The following is a 7,069-nucleotide window of genomic DNA, read 5'->3' as shown; positions in this document are numbered from 1 at the left end:
TTAGTTTTTTTGTATTTGGTCTAATATTGCTCTTTCAACCTATTTGGTTGCCTACAACCTGGCCTAGCACATTAAAGGTTTCCAATTTTTTGACTTTCACGTAAACGCGACATCTCGAAAGCGGTGTTTCCCACCGACACATTAGACCAATAAGCGTGAAACATGGAATAATTCCAACCAATCAAAGAATGTAAGGGTTCCCTCTTGTCCAATCACCTTCGTTAGAACCTCCCCGGAACTCCGCGGGTTTGAAGATGAATGACAAGCTCGCCTTTATGAGCCACACATATCGTGTTTAACCGCAGTTAATTGACGCTAAATATTAAAAACTTTAGCGGTAAAATGGACTTAAGTAGACTGGCTTACCGGCTTTGTTAATGGGAAGCGCCAGAGCTGAACAGCACAATAGCTAAATCCAGCACTGTTGCTAATGCTAACAAGAACGTTAGCATGTATGCTTAATGGATTGACCCAATGCGGAGCCCAAGAGGAGAGAACTGCAGGCTGGATGAGCTGACAACAGTTTGTGAAGGTAAATACTTCAAATCAAAGTTTCTACTTCGTTCCAAAAGCTTGCTTTTTTTTTTTTTTTTTAGCTACAGCTACCTTGTTGCTAAATGTTTTGTGGGTGTGTCTGTGTTGAGTGCTGTAAACGCTACTTTATTATATACTGTAATCATAAAAAAAACTCAAATTGCAGACACTATTTGTCTGTATGGATTTGTGTTGATGTTTGCTTTAGTGTTGTCTGTCAAATTAGCTGTATTATTATTTACTGCGATCACCCCCCGCGACCCTAAAAGGGACAAGCGGTAGAAAATGGATGAATGGATTATTTACTGCGGTCCAAAAATCTATCCAATCAATCAATCAATTAATGTTTATTTATATAGCCCCAAATCACAAATGTCTCAAAGGACTGCACACATCATTACGACTACAACATCCTCGGAAGAACCCATTAACGTTTACTTATATAGCTTTAAATCACGAGTGTCTCAAAGGGCTGTACAAGCCACAAGACATCCTCGGCTCAGATCCCACATCAGGGCAAAAAAAACCTCAACCCAATGGGATACAATGAGAAACCTTGGAGGGGAACTCAGATTTAGGGGACCGCTTCCCCCGCACCCCCCGGGCGACCGATGCAATGGATGTCGAGTGGATCGAGTTAATAGTGTGAGAGTCCAGTCCATAGTGGGGCCACCGGGGGATCATCTTGAGTCGAGACAAGTCAGCAACGCAGAGACGTCATCGACTGATGCACACCCCGGGTCCCGACGTTGAACAGCTGGCGTCTCATCTGTGGTCACCTAATAACCTCTCCACGCAGGATAAGGGGGGCAGAGCAAAAAATACACGGCAGATCAACTGGTCTAAAAGGGGAGGGGGGGTCTATATAAAGGCTAGCGTATACAACTTAGTTTTAAAATGGGACTTGATTCCTTCAACTGTGGTAGCATCTCTAACTGTTACGGGTAGGGTATTCCAGATTGCTGGAGTCCGAATAGAAAATGCTCTATAGCAGGGGTGCCCACACTTTTTCTGCAGGCGAGCTACTTTTCAATTGACCAACTCGAGGGGATCTACCTCATTTATATATATCATTTATATTTATTTATTTATGAAAGAGACATTTTTGTAAACAAGTTAATTGTGTTTAATGATAATACAAGCATGTGTAACACATATAGATGTCTTTCTTTCACAAAGACAATAATATAAGTTGGTGTATTACCTGATTCTGATGACTTGCATTGATTGGAATCAGACAGTAATGATGATAACGCCCACATTTTCAAATGGAGGAGAAAAAAAGTTGTCCTTTCTGTACAATACCACATGAAAGTGGTTGGTTTTTGGCATCTAATTCATCCAGCTTCCATACACTTTACAAGAAAAACATTGGCGGCAAATTCCGTAGCTTGCTTGATTGACATTCACGGCACCCGAGGGTCTTGTGAGATGACGCTGGCTGCTGCCAGTTCATTATTATGAACAAATGACAGAGAGGAAGGCGAGAAACACTTTTTATTTCAACAGACTTTCGCGCCGTCCCTTCCGTCAAAACTCTAAAGACCGACTGCACATTTCCTATCTTCACAATAAAAGCCCTGCTTCATGCTGCCTGCGCTAACAAAATAAGAGTCTCGGAAAGCTGGCGTGCACAAGTGATGTGCACGCCAGCTTTCTGAGGGATCGCTTGTGCACGCCAGTTTTCCGAGACTCTGTATTTAGTTAGCGCAGGCAGCATGAAGCAGGGCTTTTATTGTGAAGATAGGAAATGTGCAGTCGGCCTTTAGAGTTTTGACGGAAGGTACGGCGCGAGAGTCTGTTGAAATAAAAAGTGTTTCTCGCCTTCCTCTCGGTCATATTTTCATAATAATGATCTTGCAGCAGCCAGCGTCATCTCACAAGACCCTCGGGTACCGTGAATGTCATTTAAGTGACGTGTTGGTGAAGATTGATGATCACTAATTTTTAGGTCTATTTTTTTTAAAAGCCTGGCTGGAAATCGACTGACACACCCCCCACGGTCGACTGGTAGCTCGCGATCGACGTAATGGGCACCCCTGCTCTATAGCCCACAGATTTTTTTTGCGCTCTGGGAATCACTAATAAGCCGGAGTTCTTTGAACGCAGATTTCTTGCCAGGACATATGGTACAGTACAATCATCAAGATGAGATAGAGGTAGACCGTTTAGCATTTTATACGTAAGTAGTAAAACCTTAAAGTCGCATCTTAAAGGTCTACTGAAACCAAGTACTACCCACCACGCAGTCTGATAGTTTATACATCAAGGAGGAAATATTAACATTGCAACACATGACAATACGGCTTTACTAAATTACAATTTTAAATTTCCCCGGAGTTTCGTCTTGGAAACGTCGTGTAATGATGACGTGTACGCAGGACGTCACAGGTTTTTAGGAAATATGAGCGCTACGCACGCATACAGGTAAAAGTCGTCTGCTTTAACAGCATAATTACACAGTATTTTGGAGATCTGTGTTGCTGAATCTTTTGCAATTTGTTCAATTAATATTGGAGAAGTCACAGTAGAAAGATGGAGTTGGGAAGCTTTAGCATTTAGCCACACAAACACACGGTGATTCCTTATTTAAAATTCCTGGAGGTGAAACGTTACTATGGATCAGAGCGCGGTCAAGCCAACATGGATCCTACCAAATGTCAACTAGCAGGTTTCGGTGAGAAAATTGTGGTTAAAAAGTCGCCACTTACCGGATATCAGCTGAGCTTGTGTCGTCAAGACACCCTTGGACAAACCCCTCCGACTATCAGGTAATATTAAACTCACTAAAACACTAGCAACACAATAGAAAGATAAGGGATTTCCCAGAATTATCCTAGTAAATGTGTTTAAAAACATCGGAATACGTCGCAATGCTATCGCGTTTTTTTTTTTCTAGTCCTTCGCCATCAATATCCTAAAACACAAATCTTTCATCCTCGCTCAAATTAATCGGGAAATTGTCGTTTTCTTGGTCCGAATAACTGTTTTTGTTGGAGGCTCCCATTAAAATCAATGTGAAAATCTGAGGAGCCCCCACACTTGCTACATCATCGTCTGCGACTTCCGGTAAAGGCAAGGCTTTTTCAGGAAGTACCAAAAGTGGCGAACTTTATCGTCGATTTTCTCTACTAAATTATTTCAGCAAAAATATGGCAATATCGCAAAATGATCAAGTATGACACATAGAATGGACCTGCTATCCCCGTTTATATAAGAAAATCTCATTTCAGTAGGCCTTTAAGTGCACAGGAAGCCAGTGCAAGTGAGCCGGTATTGGCGTAGTATGATCAAACTTTTTTGATCTTGTCAAAAGTCTAGCCGCCGCATTTTATACCAACTGTAATCTTTTAATGCTAGCCATAGGGAGGCCCAAAAATAATACGTTACAGTAATCGAGACGAGACCTAACGAATGCATGAATAATGATCTCAGCTTAGCAGGTGGACAAAATTGAACACATTTTAGCGATATTACGGAGAGGAAAGAAGGCCGTCTTGATGTGTGACTCAAACGAGAGCGTTGGGTCGAAGATAATAGCCAGGTTATTTAGCTATTCGCCTTGTGTATTTGTTTGGTTGTCAAATGTTAAGGTGGTATTATTAAATAGGTGTCGGTGTGTAACAGCACCATTTCCGTTTTCTTAGCGTTGAGTTGCAAAAAGTAAGCGGATATCTATTATTTAAGTTTCATTATTTAAAAATGGTGCAAGACAAACCTGCGAGTTTGGTTGAAAACATTAGACCAATGGTTCGCAACTATTTTCTGGGACGCCCCACCTTGAAGTTATGGCACATTATCAAAATTCCTTATCAGTAACGTTATCGGTACCAAGATGTGAAAAAAATGCATTTATTATTACGGTAATTTTACTAGAACAAGAGGTTGTTCACCAGCAACATCAGGTAACACCGCACACCAGCAAAGTGTTATCTACACCTGCTTTTAAAGTCTTAAATAAACTGTGTGCAGTGCATAGTGCTATGCCGTTTTGTCATCATCTTGTAAAAATCACACTGATCTATCACTGCATTTAATTCATTACAATTACACTCAGCAAATAATGTTTTTGTATGGCATTAATGTGTACAGCTCATACATTTCACATGATTTATATAATATAAATCAATACAATCACTTGGCATGTTAGGTGGGTGTACAGTTTGGACCAATAGGAATCGTTATGTGTTTATGTTGCACACGGACATATTTGAGAGACGGACTGGAGGCCATATTGAGTGTTGACAGCACCTGATGTATGTGTCAGTGTAGTATCTACTATATAAACAAAACGGCTAACCCCTGATTTCCACAAGACGAGTCATAATCGCTGCGGACTGGCAGCGCCATCTGCCGTGCGGCAATCTCCACGGTCGTTTTGTTGCGGCTTCGCCAAGAAGCGAGATGGCGCAGACTTTTATGAGATATTTTAAGTCCTCGAATAATCATGTGATAGATTAAGCACAGCGTAACGTCTCAACCGTTGCCGTATATCAATACGGGCGCGTCTGACAGCATTGACTTGATTTTACTGGTGAAAAAGAAAACAGTTTTGTCTTGCAGGACAAATACTTAATTTTTTGTAGCAAGCAACAACATAACAGTAAACATCCTCCCTGGTCAAATAAACATACACAACTCTCAGGAACCAAGCCCCTTCCTCCCTGTGGCATTTGACACAGGACCTCAACTCAACTATTTTCTGTCACACTCCACCTTGCAGTTATGCACGATATCAATATCAATATTCTTTATCAGCAACGTTATGTATCAGTACAAAGATGTGAAAAAATGCATTTATTATTACCATATTTTCCAGGGGTGTGAGGAAAAAATCGAATCGAATCGAATACGTTGGCGGTATAGCTCAGTTGGTAGAGTGGCCGTGCCAGCAACTTGAGGGTTGCAGGTTCGATTCCCGCTTCCACCATCCTAGTCACTGCCGTTGTGTCCTTGGGCAAGACACTTTACCCACCTGCTCCCAGTGCCACCCACACTGGTTTGAATGTAACTTAGATATTGGGTTTCACTATGTAAAGCACTTTGAGTCACTAGAGAAAAAGCGCTATATAAATATAATTCACTTCACTTCACGTTGTGCGATTCAGAATCAATTTTCATTTTTAATCAATCAAACAAACAACTACACAGCAATACCATAACAATGCAATCCAATTCCAAAACCAAACCTGACCCAGCAACACTCAGAACTGCAATAAACAGAGCAATTGAGAGGAGACACAAACATGACACAGAACAAACCAAAAGTAGTGAAACAAAAATGAATATTATCAACAACAGTATCAATAATAGTAATAATTTCAGCATAGCAGTGATTAAAAATTCATCATTTACATTATCATTAGACATTTAAAGAACAGCTGAAGAACAGCTTCTTCCCCAGGGCCAAACCACCCTGAACGGACTGCCCCATTGACCCTCATAACTGCCTTCTCTTCGGTGTACACATTGTTTTCTTGCATGCACACATCGCACTGTATGGAATGGCCTCAATCTCGTTACCCTGTGTAATGACAATGAAGCCGATTCTGATTCAGATTTATAAAAAATAAAAAAAAAGAACAATAGTGTCACTGTGGCTTACACTTGTTTCGCATCTCATAAGCTTGACAACACACTGTGTCCAGTGTTTTCACACAGATAAAATAAGTCATATTTTTGGTTCGTTTATTAGTTAAAACAAATTTACATTATTGCAATCAGTTGATAAAACATTGTCCTTTATAATTATAAAAGCTTTTTAAAAAAAAATCTATTACTCTGCTAGCATTTCAGCAGACTGGGGTAGAACCTGCTGAAATCCTATGTATTGAATAAATACAGAATCGTTTTGAATCTAAAAAATATAATTTTTGAAACGAGAATCGCGTTGAATCGAAAAAATCGATATATTTTCGAATCGCGACCCCAAGAGTCGATATTGAATTGATTCGTGGGACACCCAAAGATTCGCAGCCCTAATATTTTCTATAGCACAAAAGGTTGTACACCAGCAACATCAGGTAATATCACACACCAGCAAAATGTTATCAACACCTGCTTTTAAAGTCTTGAATAAACTGTGCGTGCAGCGCGAGGTGCAATGCCGTTTTGTCATCATCTTGTAAAGATCACACAGCTCTATCACGGCGTTGTATTCATTACAATTACACTCAGCTGGAATCAACGTTCATGTATGGCATTTATGTGTAGAGCACATACATTTTACATGATATATCCAATATGTAATATAAATCAATACAATCATTTGGCATGTTAGGTGAGTGTGCATTTTGTAACAATAGGAATTATGTGTTTATGTTGCACACGGACGTATTTGAGTGACGGACTGGAGGCCATATTAAGTGTTGACAGCACCCGATGTAAGTGTCAGTGTAGTATGTACTATATAAACAAAACGACAAACCTGATTTCCAGAGGGCGCGTCACGGCCATGGTGCATAATCGCCACGGAACGGCAGCGCAATCTGCTGTACGACAATCTCCACTGCCGTTTTGTTGCGGCTCCGCCTTG

General features: G+C 40.6%; 1 protein-coding gene across 4 annotated transcripts in view; it reads left to right on the top strand.

Moving 5' to 3' along the window:
• Positions 1-229: 229 nt before the first annotated feature.
• tubgcp6 (tubulin gamma complex component 6) overlaps positions 230-7,069 on the top strand; it is a 71,376-nt gene continuing 64,536 nt past the window's right edge. For all 4 annotated transcript variants that reach the window (XM_061916732.1, XM_061916731.1, XM_061916729.1 and 1 more), the window contains exon 1: positions 230-532. The gene's annotated coding sequence lies outside the window, so the exon portion shown is untranslated. The remainder of the gene's footprint in view (positions 533-7,069) is intronic.

This window comes from Nerophis ophidion, linkage group LG12, assembly GCF_033978795.1.
Source record: "Nerophis ophidion isolate RoL-2023_Sa linkage group LG12, RoL_Noph_v1.0, whole genome shotgun sequence".
Taxonomy (NCBI): Eukaryota; Metazoa; Chordata; class Actinopteri; order Syngnathiformes; family Syngnathidae; genus Nerophis; species Nerophis ophidion.
This window is presented reverse-complemented; position numbering and strand designations above follow the sequence as displayed.